The sequence below is a fragment of the Lactuca sativa genome, chromosome 2 (assembly GCF_002870075.4).
Source record: "Lactuca sativa cultivar Salinas chromosome 2, Lsat_Salinas_v11, whole genome shotgun sequence".
NCBI classification, from domain to species: domain Eukaryota; kingdom Viridiplantae; phylum Streptophyta; class Magnoliopsida; order Asterales; family Asteraceae; genus Lactuca; species Lactuca sativa.
In genome coordinates this window covers 130,669,702-130,689,025 of record NC_056624.2, presented here as the reverse complement: position 1 = coordinate 130,689,025, position 19,324 = coordinate 130,669,702, and positions in this window count along the sequence as shown.

Here is a 19,324-nt window from a genome sequence, read left to right as displayed (position 1 = left end):
ACGAAGGTCTCCTTAGAGGATCAATTTTGATATGGTTTCATAATCACTAAGATAATCATAAAACAAGATACTCAAGTACTCTCCCATCTCTTCAGATTGGAGAAACTTTTATCTTTCTGCCTTATTTGATTCTTCTTATTCATTCTGACATACATTGAACCTTTCCAATCTTTCAGAATTACACTTAAACTTGTAAGCATAATCATATTTACTAAACTTTAGTAAATCATAACGAATAATCTTATCAACCTTTGTAGTGGACCTGATTACTGCACAACCTAATGTACCCGATCCTTTAGTCCTTCGCTTGACTCACATGCGAACATGAATAAGGAATTAGTCTTAATTAACAAAAGATGAAAATTCTCATTCATCACACAATACAACTTGCATGATTCCAAGTTTCTATCCAACTGAAAGTTGGGTGATGAGAATCTTTCCTTATTTGATAAATTATGACGCTACCACAAACGAAAGAATCAAATTCATTTTCCAATATTGCTTATCAATGGAAACAATTTTTTTCACAAATGCCTTTGTAAGGATACTTAAAATAAATAAAATCAAAACTTTTTCTTTTATTTTAAAACTTTGCGGAAAAACTTATCCTTACAACCCATATGAAAACCTTGTTGTTATCTATTCCTAAGCAATATGTCTCAACTCTTAAGTAACAACTCAAAATTCTGATCACTAAACCATGCGGTCGAAATCCATCTTTGCGATCAGAATCAACATATACTTTCTTTAAGCTTCCTATTTTCTTTGATTCTTACAAACATCTGCATGTGACCCAGTCACATCATGTCACAAGAATCTCAAAATAAAAACTTAATAGAGTTAGACAATGGACTTTACCTGAGGTAGAGTCAAACTTCTTGACTTTACCATATCTTTCAGGTAAATTTGGCAGCTTTGCAACCAATGTCCCTTCTTTTGGCAAAAGAAACATATGGACTCTTTGCAAATGGTACACGAGACTATCACACACTTAGCCTTTCTCTTTACCATTGGGTCAAAATGACTTGACCATGGCCAATCCCTTTCAATTGGGAAGACAAAGTTTTTCTGGACTTCAAATGTTACCAATTTCAATGTCCAAATAGGTTTGGGAAGTAGATCTTCCAATCTAATTTGTTTTACCAATGCTCCAAATCATTGCTGATTCAACATCATCAAGCAAATGGGTAAGATCAATAAGGGTCATGTCATGATGTGTCATCAGGGAGTGACTGAAGAACCACATCAACAGCCAGATACCTCGAGACTTCGACACCCGACTCTCCCGGTTTGTCAATATGTGACTTAACCTCTAAGATGTAAGCACATACAGACTTTGATGGCCAATAGGGATTGAGTGACTTAGACTTATCAAGTCTTGAAACATGTGGGATAGGGAGATTTATTGGAGGAGGTGAAGTATGATTTCCAGTCCCACTAATGCGCAACAAAGGGGATAATCTTTCACCTTGGTTGCCATTTGGGATATCATCCTCATTAGGAAGCTTGTTCCTAAAGATTTGGGAAGACCATAGTGGTCTGAAGGAGACATCTATAATGGGAGAAATTCAAGTTTAGTTGATTTAAAGTCCTTAACATAACACCCAATATTAAACATTAAGGATAGGACCCAACAACCTATTTATAACCGGAAGAGGGATGTTGTAATCCGAGTTATAAAATAGTTGAAGGTAAGTAAATGACGATTTACCAATTTCCACCATGAAAAACGAAATATAATTATGTTTTAATTGGATTTGAAACTCCTAGATCTTTTGAGATACATTGAAGTTTCAATGGCATGTTTGAATCTCGATTGTGCCCTCTCAAGTTTGTGACTGGGATGCTGAGGATCACAAACAAGGTGTGAATAACCATGCAAATTGACTTGGTACCCTTAACTTTATCAACTAATCGATGTGCCGGTTAACCACACACGCTCCACCGATCTATAATAAAGTAAAGTTACCCTTTGCCACTCTTACTAATCCTTATTAGTGTGCCGGTTAACCACACACGCTCCACTAACGACTTGGTAAGGTACAAAGTGTAATTTCATTGGTTAGCACCTATTTCACATTTTCCTAAGTAACTAAGATTGGGAATTAATAAGTTTTTAGTTACTTAGTATTTATCATTATACTTTTAATGAAGGGGGAATTATAGTCTTTATCTTATCCGTTCGGCTAACGACCCTCCACTAGTCAATGAAGCGGTGAGTGAGAGTGGACACCCATTAAACTGCCATTTTATAGACAGTAACCTTATACCCCACTTATAGACCGGCTTCGTTTATGAGGCCTACTAATGGTAAGATTGACTTTATCTTATACATATCTATATAATTTAAAATTATAATAATAGTATAAGGGTGTATTTTAAACACTTAAAATACTTGCTGGTTTAATCTATTAATTAAATTATACTATCAATTTAATTAAACTTAAACCATGTCTTTATGGAATTATTAACTCTTTTAATTAAACACTTTAATTAATTTAATGAAGTTCATAAAGTTTGAATTTTAAACTCTTAAAATCCTAAGGTTTAATTTGGAATTAAAGTATTAGAATGTAAGACTTTAAAATTCCAAAACTTGAGGGCAAGTTTTGAAACTATTCAAAACCTTTCATTTCATAACTTATGAGTTTAATGGTTCATTAAAATGAAGACTCTTCATTTTTATGTAACTCCTTATCTTTTAATAACAATTTTAAGGAAGTGACTTTTCAACATCCATAACTTGAGGACAAGTTATGGAGTCATAAAACCATTTAATGAAAAAGACTCTTCATTTTTATGTAACCTATGACACTTTTATGAGTTTTAAGATTCATAAATATGACTTTTTATATAACTTGAATACAACTTACAAAAACATATTTTATCAACTAACTCTAGATTAATTTGGATTGAAAACAACTAAAACACATTTTTTCATTAATCTAAACTAACTCATAAATCAAGGAAACATAAAACTCTTGGAAATTCATAACTTGAGGACATGTTATGAACTCCATATAATTTTCATCAAGATCATGAATTATACTAACAAACAATTTACACATAATTCCTATGTTCTAACAAAACTCATAAGCATGACCATTCATAATCAACAATTTCCAAGAATCAAATAAACATATATAAACTTGAAATTTTGATTAAAGCATTGAAATTGGTTTAACATAATCATCACCACATTAAAACCAAGTTTTATAGGACCAAAACAATCATAGGTAATGCTTCTAGACCAATTTCAGCACCAAAATCCAGAAAACTGCCCATCATGCACCTACTTGTCGAGTGCATGATCCTACTCGATGAGTAGGATGAATTTGGTCATGGACTCGTCGAGTCCTCCCCTTGCACTCGGCGAGTCCAGTCGAACAGTGAACTGTTTTTTCGATTTTTCAAGCAGTTTGCATCGAATGTACAGAAAAAAAATCCTAGGCTCTAATACCACTGTTGGGTTTTGAGCATTCTAACACTCCTATGGTGTACATGCAACCCTAAATACCTTGGATCTATGTTTACTCTAATATACATGCAAATATCAAATTCCAAGGTATTGTTCTAACTAGCATAATATAAAGTACAAATAATATAAAATCTAGTAGAATTACATACCACTTTGTTGGTGCTTGATTCCATGTATCTTAAGAGCCTAGTGCCCCAAATGTGACACCTCAAATGGTTCACACAACATCAAGTGCATTTGGAATAACTTAGAGAGAAATTAGAACACTTCAAAATCGGCTTGCCCTCCATGTAATCCACTAGTGTTGATTTTCCCAAGAAAGAGATCATTATATAGTGTGTTACAATTAGGGTATACCCTAATTGTCATGCCTTTCCATTTCCATGGACCCTTGGGTTCAAATACACCATGGAGCATCCATGGAGCATCTTATGGGTTTTAGCCCAACTTGATAATCCATGGAGCATTAGCCCACTATATAAGTATGGATGATTTACACAATCAACCCATATATTTAATTAGTCTTGTTTTGATCACTTAATTAATTGTAGATTAATTCTTGACCAATACTAATTAAATAAACTTATTAATATATTATAACTTATAATATATTAATAAACCTTAAGTGTTATTTCTCTCATTTTAGTCTATCCAAATGCATGATGCCATGCAACCCAAATGGACCATGCCGGGTCGGGTAAAGTTTTACCAATTATAGTTATGGACTTAGACATTAATCCAATACGTCCGCCCCATCACCATGTGTCCCACCTCACCCCAACAAACGGGGGTGCGACATCTTTGTTCGTACAACAGCTCGAAAGGCGGGGCGCCAATACTGGAATGATAGTTGTTGTTGTAGGCGAACTCTGCAAGCGGTAGGTGAGAATCCCAACTCCCACCAAAGTCAACGACACACACCCTGAACATATCCTCGAGGGTCTGAATGGTTCGCTCGCTCTGACCATTGGTCTGGGGATAAAATATTGTACGTGTGCCTAGTTCCTCATGGAACTTCTACCAGAAACGGGAGGTAAACCTAACATCCTGATCAGAAACAATGGAGATCGGAATCCCATGGCGAGCGACGACCTTGCAAACGTACATGTCGGTTAACTTCTCGGCCGAAGAACTCTCCCATATAGCCAAGAAATGAGCGCTCTTGGTCAATCGATCCATGATGACCCATATGGCATCAAATACCTTCGTCGTCTTTGGTAGTTTGGTAATGAAATCCATCGCGATCTATTCCCAATTCCACATGGAAATCTCTAGATGATGCATCATACCATGCGGCCTCTAATGCTCAACCTTGACCATCATATAGGTCAAGCACCTCTCGACGTACCAAGTGATTTATCGCTTCATACATGGCCACTAGTAACTCAAACTCAGATCCTTGTACATCTTGGTGGCCCTCGGGTGAATGGAGAAGTGAGACTTATGAGCCTCCTCCATGACCGTCTACCTGACCCCTCCAGACATCAGAAACAAAACCCGACCGCATCATGTCAATAATCCCTGACTATCCTGCACAACCCGAGTGTTCTCGCCCTTGATCCTCTCCATCTTCCAGTTCTCCAGTCGCATGCCCTCAACCTAGGCATCACTAATCAAACTCAAAAGCGGAGAATCCACCGCTATCCTCATACATGTTGATGGGGTGGACGACTCAGCTGACTTGCAGCTCAAAGCAATCGCAACCACATTCACTTTACCGAGGTGGTAAAGGATCTTGCAATCGTAGTCTTTGACTACATCTAGCCACCTACGCTGCCTCATATTCAGGTTCGGCTGATCCATAATATGCCTCAAGCTCTTGTGGTCCATATATATGTTGGATTAGTGTCTAAGTCCATAACTATTTTGGTATGTACTTGACCTGATGGTGCATGGTCCTTTTGGGTTGCCTTCACCAAAGCAACTTGATTGGAGAAATAAATAAAGAGAGAGAGGTTATTATGATTTATTAATATGTTATAAGAATAATATATTAAAGGAGAAATCATATTTGTTTAATTAATATTGGTCAATAATTAATTTAGAATTAATTTTGTGATCAAGTGTAATTAATTAAACTAGAGGGGCTGAATTATAATTATGTGATAGTTACAAAATAAGGTAAGGATTATCTTATATATATGGTGAACGAATTTGAGGTGTAAATCCCTTAGAATTCGACTAGGATAAGGGTTTCTAAGACTTATCTTATGGTTGCTTGGTGGGCAAGCAACTAGATAAGGATAAGGACTAAAACCCTAATCTTTACACCTATATAAACCCCATAGGGCTTAGGAATTCGTCCAACCCTTCCCAAGAGGTCCTAAGGACGAATTCTAACCTCCCTCCTCTCTCTTTATACCTTCTCCACTTGCTTATGGTGTTTGTAAGCCATTAGAGGAGTGACACTTGTGACTCTCAGCTTTCCAAGGTCAATTCAAGGAGGAATTGGATTGTTATTGCTATATAACAATCAAGGTATGTTCTTAAACCTAATTACATGTGAATTCTGATTTCCATATGCTAGAATTAGGGTTTATAGTCTTGGATTCAAAGTATGTACAATAGAGAAACCTAGATCCGGGCTTTAGGGTTTGTATGAGCACATAGGATGTCTTATGACCAAAATCCATCAGTGGTATCAGAGACTAGCTTGGTTTCTATTGTATTGATGCATTGTATGTTTGAAAAAAAAAATCGTTTCTTGTGGTTCTACCTCCTGAACTCGGTGAGTACCACAGTGTACTCGGCGAGTAGGCCTCAACTCGGCGAGTACAGTGTGGTACTCGGCGAGTTCGAGCGTCAGACAGAGGTATATCCGGGATTTCTTGCTGTTTTTGCTTATGGATAGTTACATTATCATGTTAGATCTATATTAATCCGATTATATGATATATTTGACTATATTTTTGATCTAATTGAAGATATTTATCAATTAATAAGATAATTGTTTCCTTATAAGATAACTGATTAATTATTTGAGTAAATTGATAAATTATTTTGCAAGAAATCATTAAACAAATCAAATATGGATAATTATGTAATTAAATGCTAGTTTAGATTATTTGTTATTTGATCCTTGTTGTTATGAAAAGTTTCATATTTTGCCCTTTAGGTTTTATAGTTTAAATTTGAACCCAATAGTTTTGTAGTTTTGAAATTTAAATAGTTGAAACCCTAATGTTTTGAAAAAAAGGTTTCAAAACTTGCCCTCAAGTTTTGGAATTTAAAAGTTGATTAAAAGTTTAATTAGGAATGTTAAATTCTAAAACTCTAATATAATTTTGAAAAGGTTCAAATCACACCCTTGGTTTTATTAATTAATTAAGGTGTATAATTAAAAGAGGTTTAATAAATCCATAAAAGTTTAGGTTTACAATTTAATTGAATTAAAAGTATAATTGTTAAATTAGACCACCTAGTATTTTAAAAGTATAAAATACACCCTATACTATATATAACATTAAAGGTCTAACATTATATATACGTATGAGTAAAAGTCAGTCTTACCGTTAGTAGGCCTCATTCACGAAGCTAGTCTATAAGGGGTGTTTAAGGAAATTGCCTATAAAATGGCGATTGAATGGGTATCCACTCTTACCCACCGCACTCTTGACTAGTGGAGGGTCGTTAGCCGAACGGGTAGGATAGGACGAAACCTTCCATTATAAGTATAATGAATTATCAAAGTAACTAAATGTTTTCATAAAATTCCCAATCTTAGTTACTTAGGCAAAAGTGAATTGATGCAATTCCATGAAATTACACTTTGTGCCCTTGCAAAGACGTTAGTGGAGCGTGTGTGGTTTACCGGCACACTAAATGGTTCTAAGCAAAGGTAGCAAAGGGTGACTCAATGTTTGTCATAGTTCGGTGGAGCGTGTGTGGTTTACCGGCACATCGAATAGGTGATTGTAACATGTGAGGGCACCATGTAAGTTTGCATGGTTATTCACACCCGCTTTGTGATCCTCGGCATCCCAGTCACAAACAAGAGGGGCATATCGAGATTTAAACATGCCATTGAAAGTTCAATGAATCTCAAAGGATCTAGGAGTTTTCATAGGTTTAAAACTTAAATTTCTTTTTTCGTTTTTCGTGGTGGAAATTAGTGAATCGTCATTCACTTACCTTCAAATGTTCTGCAATTAGGGTTACGGCATCCCTCTCCCGAGTTGTAGAATATTGTGTTGGGTCCTAGCCTTAGTATCTCATTTGGGTGATTTACTAAGGACTCAATCAATCAACTAACTTGAATTCGTTTTTCTCCCGTTTTGTAGAGGTCAAAGTTCGACAACTATGGTCTTCTCAAATCCCGTGGAACAAGCATTCCACATGAAGATGGTATTCCACGATTCGATCGAGGAACAAGAAATCATGCTTCACTTCCTCTACCTCCTCCAATTGTTCTCCCTAACCCACAAGATCGAAAAAATTGAAAGGTTCAACATCACTAAAGCCCTATTGGAAATGAAACATGAAGATGGTAAACCCGTGTGTGCCCACGTTCTAGGAATAAAGTCACACATTGATAGGTTGATAATGTTGGGTGTGTCATTCCCGAATGAGTTGGCTGTGAATTGGGTTTTGCAGTCACTTCCAGAATCATATAATGAGTTCAAAAGAAAGTATTATATGATGGATCATGACGACAACCTCATTGACCTAACTTACATGCTCATTGCTGCTGAATCAGAGATGATTTGGCGAAGCAATGGAGCGTATTTGTTGGGAGAGTCAACCGACCATACTTCCGAGGACGTTCTAGGAGAACCGACCTGTGTTTGCTGCCAAAAGAAAGGGCGTTGGATACAAGTCTGCCAAAAGAGCCTGAAGAGTCCAGAAGATGGGAGAGTCAAAGTGTATGGCTGCGCTTCAGGTAAAATCCACTATCTAACTCCATTAAGTTCCTATTCATTGATTCTTAATACATGATGTGATAAGATTGCATTTGAATGTTTTGCAGGATCAGTGAAAAGAAAGGAAGCTTGGTGAAAGAGCAAGAAGAATCTAATCACAAGGAATGGATCTTGATCGCATGGACTTGAAGATTAGATTTTGAGCTTAGATAGTTATGATAGAGTTGTTAGAAATTTTCCTTTTGAAATACATAGTTTTCAATGGATTTTGCAAGGACAAATGTTTTCTGCTGCTTTTATAAATAAAATAAATTTTCGTTTGACTTATTTGTTTGTTTATTTCCTTGCAATGAAATCGTTATGAAAATTGGTGTTTGCACATTTCTACAACGAATGGATATGATTCTTAGTTATGTTATTTATGGAAAAGTCGAGAATTTACCAAATAGGGAGAGTTTCTCATCGCCCAAGTTTCAATTGGACAGAAACTTGGAATCATGCACCTTGGTTGCACGATGAATGAGAAATTTCGTATTTGGAAATTAGACTGATTCATTGACAAAGTGTCAAGTGAAGGACTTGGAGATCGAGTACACAAAGTTGCGTGTTGATCATAGTCCACCATAAGAGTAACGAGATATTTGTCATGATTTGCTAAAGGTTTAGTAAATATGATTATACTTATAAGATTAAGTGTAATTCTGAATTGATTGAAAGAGGTTTAAATCAATAGTAGAACGAATAACAAGAATCAAGTAGGCAGAAAGATAAAAGTTTCTCCATTCTAAGAAGAAGGGAGAGTACCTTTTATGCTTTATGATAGGTCTTAATGATTAAGAACCATATCTCAATTGATCCTCTAAGTGAGTCTTGGTACAATTGTATGTCCAAGAAGAGAAATCAAAGATTGAAGAAATGGTCAAATCAAGAAATCAATCATACTTCGTTCCAAAACAAGTCTTAGAGTTAAGATTGTGACAATGAGTGAAAAGTATTAAAGGTTTATAACATTCATCAAATGTGGAAAGTTGTGATGTCTTGAATAAGACAAAGACCAACTTGGACCAATTTATGAAGTGTTTTGATAAAAGCTACACTAACTCTTGAATATTTGTTTGTCAAGAAATGGTTATTGACAAGAGAACCTTATATGTCAAGGAGTCAGTGGGAGTCTTAATGGTCTTGAAAGGTCTCAAGAACAAATCAAATAAACCTTATCGATCATCACTAGCACACGAGTTAAGGCTTACAACCTATCGTGATGACATTATTTTGATTCTATGCCAATCTAATCAAGTTAATTATGCATGAGAGTTCTATGAGTTCTCATTTTGAACGCATAAAAGGCAAAGCACCTTAATCAATGAAAGGTACATTGATAAGAAAAGGTGAGCTGCTTAGCTACTTGGAAGACATGGTGGGCAGCTGTGCTACCATAAGGCAAGAAATCAAGATCAAGAAAGTTCGATCCATAACAGTTTGAATTTGTCGTAAACTTTAGTTTTGACAAATTCACATGGATAGGAACACATACACCGCTCAAATCTAAGTGTCATAAGATTTCCTCCTTCATGAAAATGATTGTGAGGAAATGCTTTCACTAAGAAAGATTTTAAGAAGGTAGTGATTGTAAAATTGCATTCTCGAATTCAATTATGGTTACGGCATCCCTTTCCATAATTTGAATTGTGAGGTTTGGCAATTAGTCTTAATTGTTTAGACACACATATGAACTATCGAAGGCAAAGGTGTATAAGTTCAAAAAGCCTTGATAAAAGATTATCAAAGCACTAAGTATTAGAAACATGAACTTAAGAAATTCAATAAGTATTGTCTTTCTGGAAGTTGAGATGTTTATGAATACATGTCGAAGCTAGTGGGAGCATAAGTGTTATGTTTTATAATAATCATCATGATAGTGGGAGCATAAATGTTATGATTGTATGATTATTAAGGAAAGTATTGCAAGGTTAGCAATATTAATTATAGAAAACAAGAGTCATACTTTGCAAAGTTGTAAGAGTTGAAAGGTTGTTTTGCTATAATTAAGGGAGAGAATATTATGCTTCATTTCAAATCTAAAGGATTAGGTTGAGAAATGTTAATAAATTTAGTCAAAGGTACATAGTGTGTTCTTAAACTTTCGATTATGATTACGGCATCCCTCTTCACAATTCGAATTTTGAGAACATAGCAAATAAAACATTATGCGTCGTGTCCCATACGCTTCGGGTATAGGATCGATTGCGAATGCTTTAATGTTTGACCATTCTAAAATTTTCCAAATGTCTAGCGCATTTAGAGGGAAAAGGGACTAGAATTGGTTTTGACTAAAATAATTAAACAACTATCAAAGGACAATCCAAAGTTCGACGAGGATTGGTCGCTTGTGAGTAGTTGGAAGTATAGTATTGGAAGATATGAAAATGTTCTTATAATTGGATGGACCATATCGACATCATTACAAATGGATAAGATTCTATTAAGAATGAGTTGTCATATGGAACATATGGAAGTGTGTCCATATTGGGAATTGAATATTGAGAAATCTATGACTAGATTAGAAGCTTCTATGCAAAAGGATGTTCAAAGAATGTACTTTGAGTGAGAGACATCACGTCTATGGAATTGTCTTGTAACAATCTCCGATAGAGGACTTTGTAATATCATTGGAAATAGTCTTTGTGACCTTGGTGCAGTGACATTACGAAAGGATAGTTGTGTAGAATGTTAGAATCTAGCATATTCTATAAGTAGCAAGAATTTGATATTCTTTGACTTATGAAAAACGGATTTGGAGTTGTGAAATGAGAAGGATTGGAAATGTGTCCAATGTGATCTATTTCACAAAGTAAGAACCATAGGTAAACATTGTGTGCATGCTAGGAGCATGGGACAAGTGTTGGAATTCAAGTAAGAAGTTGATTACCCGAAACGACAAATAATGAGTAATCAATATGGTGATAAATAAAAGGCGTTTTATTTATACTCAAAGGTTTGAGGCCATATGGGATTAGTATTATTCTTGTGTTTCACATTTGCATGTTTTGACTTCCAGAATAATTGAGTTTATTAAGAATAATTGAATTATTCAAACGGTCCACAGTCGTTCATATGTTGGAAGTAGATATGAATGAAGACTGTCGTGAATTGGTGTGTGGATTGTCTAGAAAAGTATTAGACATAAGCAAATGTTTGCTGCAACGTTCATGAGTGCTTACGAATATGATTTGAGCATTGGATTAAACCCATGCTTACTTGGATCACTCCATGAATTGTATCACGAGTGATTGGTGAGACGATAACATCTTATATTCTTGAAACCGAGATGTGTGAGTTGTATCTTGCGAATCGGTTGCACATTGATAATATGTAAACGCACTAGTAACTTGGTGTTATAAAACATATTGTTGTGTGTGATTCGGTGCGTGAGTGCAAGCGAGCATTGTATCAAAGTTTATCCGTTCCTTTTATTCAAAGTAGGATAAAAGCGATATCTTTGGGCCCCTCGATGGTTTAGTGATGACAAACGTAAATGCTCGGCCGGGCTAGGGCTAATTTGATTGTTCAATTAGTCAGTCGTCATAAATTGGAATTGAGATATAGTACAAGAGAATGATTTGAAATCATATCTCATATGATATCTAGAATGGAGGAATATATGATCCCTTATCTAAGGACACGCGTATTTGATATGATCAGAGTTGACAGCGGCTTTGGAAAGCTACGATTGCAGATCGGGATCCGAAGTCATACGCAGAATAGTTTTTAGACTTATCCAAGTGGGAGACTGTTGGATTAGTGTCTAAGTCCATAACTATTTTGGTATGTACTTGACCCGATGGTGATGGTCCTTTTGGGTTGCCTTCACCAAAGCAACTTGATTGGAGAAATAAATAAAGAGAGAGAGGTTATTATGATTTATTAATATGTTATAAGAATAATATATTAAAGGAGAAATCATATTTGTTTAATTAATATTGGTCAATAATTAATTTAGAATTAATTTTGTGATCAAGTGTAATTAATTAAACTAGAGGGGCTGAATTATAATTATGTGATAGTTACAAAATAAGGTAAGGATTATCTTATATATATGGTGAACGAATTTGAGGTGTAAATCCCTTAGAATTCGACTAGGATAAGGGTTTCTAAGACTTATCTTATGGTTGCTTGGTGGGCAAGCAACTAGATAAGGATAAGGACTAAAACCCTAATCTTTACACCTATATAAACCCCATAGGGCTTAGGAATTCGTCCAACCCTTCCCAAGAGGTCCTAAGGACGAATTCTAACCTCCCTCCTCTCTCTTTATACCTTCTCCACTTGCTTATGGTGTTTGTAAGCCATTAGAGGAGTGACACTTGTGACTCTCAGCTTTCCAAGGTCAATTCAAGGAGGAATTGGATTGTTATTGCTATATAACAATCAAGGTATGTTCTTAAACCTAATTACATGTGAATTCTGATTTCCATATGCTAGAATTAGGGTTTATAGTCTTGGATTCAAAGTATGTACAATAGAGAAACCTAGATCCGGGCTTTAGGGTTTGTATGAGCACATAGGATGTCTTATGACCAAAATCCATCAATATATGGTACAGCGGACCTCATACATGTATTGTCTCCATATTTTGAGAGCGAACACCACCGCTCCCAACTCTAAATCATGAGTAGGATACCTCGTCTCATGCGGCTTCAATTACCATGACACGTAGGCTATCACTCATCCCCTCTGCATGAGGATCGCCCCCAACCCCGTGATGGATGCATCACAGAACACCACAAAATCCTCCACTCCCTCTGGAAGTGTCAAAACTGGGGCCTCGCACAACTGCTATCGGAGAGTCTCGAACGCCCTTTGCTGCTCAGGGCCCCACCAGAAATCCACCCCTCCCTCATCAGATGAGTTAGGGGTACCGCAATCTTGGTGAAATCTCGAATAAATCTCCGGTAGTACCCTGCTAGACCCAGAAAACTCTACATATTTGAGGGAGATCTCGGCACCTCCCACTGCAGAACTACCTCGATCTTGGCCGAGTCGAACAAGATCCCCTCCTGGTTGAAGAGATGTCCGAGGAATTGGACCTCTCGTAACCAAAACTCACAGTTCGAGAATTTGGCATACAACCGCACTCGTCTCGGGACTTCCAATAACTCCCTGAGGTGCTCCTCGTGCTGCTCTTGGGTCTTGGAATATACCAAGATATCATCTATAAACACGATGACCCAAAAATCGAGCATCGGTCTACAAACCTGATTCATCAGGTTCAGGAATACTGTCGGCGCGTTGGTGAGCCCAAATGGCAACACCACGAACACATAATGACCATAACGAGTCCGGAACGCGGTCTTCTCCATGTCCTCCTCTCTGACCCGAACCTGATGATAACCAGACCTCAAATCAATCTTGGAGAACCAAGATGCACCCTGTAACTGATCGAAGAGGTCATCAATCCTCGGGAGTAAATAACGGTTCTTCACCGTTAGCATGTTGGACTCCCTATTATCAATGCACATCTGGTGCGAACCGTCCTTCTTCTTGACGAAGAGGATCGTTGCTCCCCATGGAGAACTGCTAGGTCGAATGAACTGCTTGCCTAGCAATTCCTGCAGCTGTGACGACAGCTCCTACATCTCTGGCGGTGCCAACCGGTATGGTGCCCTGGCGATCAGGTCGATCCGAAACTCGACCAGCCTCTTCGGAGGTATTCCTGACAACTCCTCCGGAAACACATCCGCAAACTCCCTGACCACGGGAACTTTAGAAACTGAAATCTGATCTTTGGTTTGCGTATCTACTACATATACTAGAAAGCCTGCACACCCGTGCTAAATATATTGTCGAGCCCTGGCTGCTGAACAGAACCCGGATCCCATTCTTGTGCCCTCGCCATAAACAATCAATTATCCCCCACTTGGGGTTCGAACTACCACTCGCTGGCCCTCACAATCTATCATGGCACCAAATCGACTAAGCCAATCCATCCCCACGATCACATATACGTGCCCCATGGGAATCAAAATCAAATCAATCAGAAAGGACAATCCAAATATTTCCAACTCGCATCCTTGGTAGATAGAAGAAGCAGAAACTCCGTGTTCGTTGGCGATAGAGACTCACAACAGACACTCTAGCTCGCCTATTGCTGCACTAAACTCCCTATTACAGGCTTGAGACATGAAGAACCGACTCGCCCCCAAGTCAAATAGAACCAAAGCGGGCAATAGGTTCACTAAAAACATACCTAAACACAGGTACAACAGATAATCATAACACAGATATAATAAATGAGGTAAAGAATACAAACATACCAGCAACCACATCTGGTGTTGCCCTGGCCTCCTCGGCCGTAAGCTGGAAGGAACGACCCTGAGCCTTCGGAGGCTCTGCCTTACCTGGCCTCCTATCTGTAATCCTCAGAGTAGCCGGCGCTGAAGCCTGCGCCAGCTTGGCAACTAGCAGAGGGCAATGGGCCTTCATATGGCCCACCTGCTCACAATGATAACAAAGTTTGACTCCGGAGGCCGGAGTCTGCTGCCTACAATCCCTGGCCAAATGGCCCTGCTTGCCACACCGGTGGCACCCACTACCTGAATGGCACGTCCCTGAATGAGCCTTTCCGCACTTTCTGCAAGTGTGGCCTGGCTGTCCCCCAACTCTGGTATCGGTGGTCTTGGACCGCTTCGGCGCCGGTTGCGACTGGTTCGGGGCTTACCGCTGCTCCCTCAACTCCAGGTCGATCTCCAACTCACCCCGCCTCGCGACCTCCTGTAACTCCAAAAGAGTATTACATCGCTGGGTAGATACAAACTGTTAGATATCGGTCTTGAGCATGCTCAGATAAGGAGTCATCTGAGGCTACTTGGAAGCAAACTCTGGGCAGAACATCGCCCTCTCAATGAACATGCACTCGATCTCCATTACCCCATCCCGTCTTAAACTCAAAAACTCATGAGCCAAACGTTCACGCTCAACCTGTGGAATGTAACGGGCGTGGAACACGTCCTGGAACTGCTCCCAAGTGACAGCAACTCCCTGCTTGTCAGAGTATGACCCTGTCGTCAGCCTCCACCAGTCCTTGGCCCCGAGCCTGAGCAGGTTCAGGGCACATCTGACCTTCTGTTCAGAAGGACATGAACAGGTAAAGAAGCATCCCTCCACATCAGAAATCCACCGCATAGCCTTGATGGGGTCCTGGGTCCCATCAAAAGTAGGGGGCTTCGTGTTGTTGAAGTCCCTATACTGGAAACCACGACCGGCTCCCACTCCACCTCCTGGCATGGTTACAATTGATGTAGCTGCGGCGGTAGTCGTCTCCGCAAAGGCTGCATATCTTTCATCAAAGTACTCCATCATTGCGGACTTGATAGTCCCAACCAACTTCGGAATCTGACTTCGGACAACCTCAACCACCTCCTCACGAATGATATCCCTGACTCGATCCTCTGTCATCACTGGCTCCTACTGACTGATAGTCTCAGGGGCTACCGGGGCCTTCTGATCACCTTTCCCTGATCCCAATCCGGATCCCGACTCAAAACGCCACGTGACCACCATATTGAAAACACAATAGGAAGATATCAGATCTTCCGCACAAATATTAGGGGACTAAATCCCGACCAAACCCTAGGGGTTGTGATTTCCTTGCTACGCGTATGGGTCCTGTGCTTTCTGTAGTACGGGCCCATACTACCTTCCACCCTACCCATATTTGTCTCAAGTATCGCCACAACACCCTATCCATATACATAAACATAGCGAATGCTCAACCCTCATCCCTAGAGGAATAACTACCTCATAATTAGCCTTTAGGCCTCTCGAATATCCAACCCTACCCTAAGCCCTACTCAACAGGAACAGAACATAAGGCCAAATCAAACATTCTCAGGCTATAAGATCTTGATTATATATACAGTCGTGATGCATACATTAGTAACTATAGTAAGGATATCAATCTCATGTAAGGAAAACCCAAGGCTAGCAGGCATCATGTAATCATGCAATTCTAACATGCAATTCTTGAAGATCCCTAGCCTAGTACTAGCATGTTGTTCTAACATATCATATAATCAAATAACTGTATGGTATTTTGGGGTCTACCTACTGTTTTCGGCTGATCGTACACTCTGCATCCTCCTTTACTTATGTTGAAAACCATTTAGAAACTATATTTAAAATCCTTCCTTTATTTAAGACTAGATTCACATGAGTGTTCCTCCAATTCACTCAAATCAAGGCTCTGATACCAACTTGTAACACCCATAAAATTTACGCCAAATTTAAACTTTTCAAAACATTTTTAAATTAATAGCTATCATAACTTTGTTTCCAAATTAGTCTATATCAGATTTTTTCCCAGATATTATAACAAAAGATGAGGAGTTGTACGATCATGCATTTTCCTTGCTGCGATCCCCCTGTGTACATGAAACAATAAACTGAAACTGTAAGCCCGAAAGCTTAGTGAGTTCCCCCAAAATACACATACTCACAACAATACACATAGAATCACAAACAGCATACTATGGGTCCAGTCAACCATCGGGTTGGAATACCCCAGGCCCACATCAAATTGGTTGGAATACCCACATACTATTGGTCCAATTATCCTCGGGATGGAATACCCCAGGCCCACAACCGACAGGTTGGAATGCCCACATACTATGAGTCCGATCATCCTTGGGATGGAATACTCGCGGCCCACAACCAACAGGTTGGAATGCCCAGGTCTATTGGCTTTCGCACAAATCAGATGAGCCTTAACCGCCAAACAAATATATGTACATATATACTTAACAGATAATCACATAACAGTCTATAGACAACAACTGATCTAATGGATCATACCACATAGCACATAATACCATCCTATCTACCAGGATACCGATCTAACAGATCATAGCACATACTACATAATATTATCCTACCCTCTAGGATACCGATCTAACAGATCATACTAGCATAACATAACCAGATAACAATCCAAAGGGCCGACCTTGGTGCCTTAGACCCTTGGGTATAGTGAGGATAACTCACCTTGCAACTGTTTACTAGAAGTAGAAAGCTCAACTCCTGAATCACCGCGATGAACTCCACCACCTATACCCAAACACGTCATAAGGTTCATAAATTCCCAGATACCCCAGAAGTCAACTAGTCAATCCTTGGTCAAAGTCAAATTCAAATTCAACTGCCCGGATCAACATTCCATGTTGACCAGGACTCGTCGAGTGTATCCAGCCACTCGCCGAGTTCCCGACATAACTTATCCGCTCGCCGAGTCACCAGAGTAACTCGTCAGGTTCCTAAGGCTTGCGGTCGAAACCCCTTGACCACTCGTCAAGTTTTTCCCCTGCAACTCAACAAGTTCACACACATCCAACGGTTGGTAAGAACCTTAACCGACTCGCCACGTCACTCTACTGACTTGCCGACTCCAAGACAATCTTCATCGGACTCACCGAGCTATTCATCCAATTCGTCGAGTTAAAGACCATCTCCATATGACTCACCAATTCCACTATACGACTCGCCGAGTCCCTTCAATCCTTCATCCAAACAGATTCTTTTTAAGCCATGCAAAGGTTCCACACTACAAATCCAACCTTCCAAGGCTTGTTTATCACGTAAAGTTGAAAACTTTACGTGCATGCAAAGCTTTAAGTCCCTTAAAATGACAAAACTAGGCTTGAAGAGAAGTTCAACACTTGAGGGGAAGCTCATACCCGACCAAGCTACTATTTTTATGGATCTAGAGACCAAAGGGAGTCCAGGTCTAAAGTTGCAACTTCAGATCTTGGCTCAAACACCAAAATCCTTTCCTAAAACCTAGCCAAAAGGCATTAAAAGAGAGATGATCCAAAGACGCAGCTTATTACCTTCCAGAGAGTGATAATTGATGATTCTCTTAGCTCCTAGAAGTTCCTAGCCTTGATTTCCTTGCTTCCCCAAGTGCTCCTTACCAAAATCCCTCTCTTCCAAGCTCTATCACACCAAAGAAACACACACACACACACGATTCAGGGTTTAAGAGTGCCAAGAAGTTGTGAAGGGGGGGCTGGGGAAGGCCAATGATCCTTTAAATAGGGAACAATAGTCCGGGATTTAGGGTTTTATCTGCCAACTCCTACTCGTCGAGTTCCTTCTTGGACTCGGCGAGTAGATCACTAAAACACGCGAACCAACCCGCTGCTACTCGACGAGTAGGGCAGCCAACTCATCGATTAGGCCTTGAAATCAATAAAATTCTCAAATATCCAATACCTGAAAATTGGGGCGTTACACCTTGCTTGAGATCTTGTGATTGATCATGATTGCAATGGATGAAGGATCCAAAATAGAACTGCCTCTATTTTAATGAGACCTACAAACTCCAAAAGCTAACAAGGAAAAACCATAGATTAGGGTTTATTCAAAATTCACTAGCCCTAGGAGAGGAGTTATAATTTTCCTATGTAGGTAAAAGGTAAGAGAGCTTAGACGAAAATTCAAAGGAAAAACAACTTCTTGGGTTTGACCCCTAGCAGTATATTTATAGCCTACAATTAAATCTTTAATGGATTCAAACTCTTCAGGTTAATCCTTATATTATTCAAACACACCTTATCCCTATCAGAGACACCTTAAAATCATATTCTAAATACTCTCTAGGAACTTCTAAAATATTCCAACTAATCTCTAGGATTAGTTAATATTCAAGCTCTTTAATTAAATAAAACAATTTATTAATTAACGAAATAATTTCCAATTAATTTATTAATTATGAAGTAAATTAATAAATTATTTTCTCCGTTTTATTTTAGCTATTTGTGTCAAGTGGCCAACCCAAAAGGACCTTATCATTATTATAAATATTACTAAAACATTTAATGACAATGAACATGATTTCAAACAAAATTAATATTACATTTTATTTCTACTTTATACTCATGATTACTTGGGACTTGCATATACTACAAAAAATCATTGTCTTTGTGAACTTCAA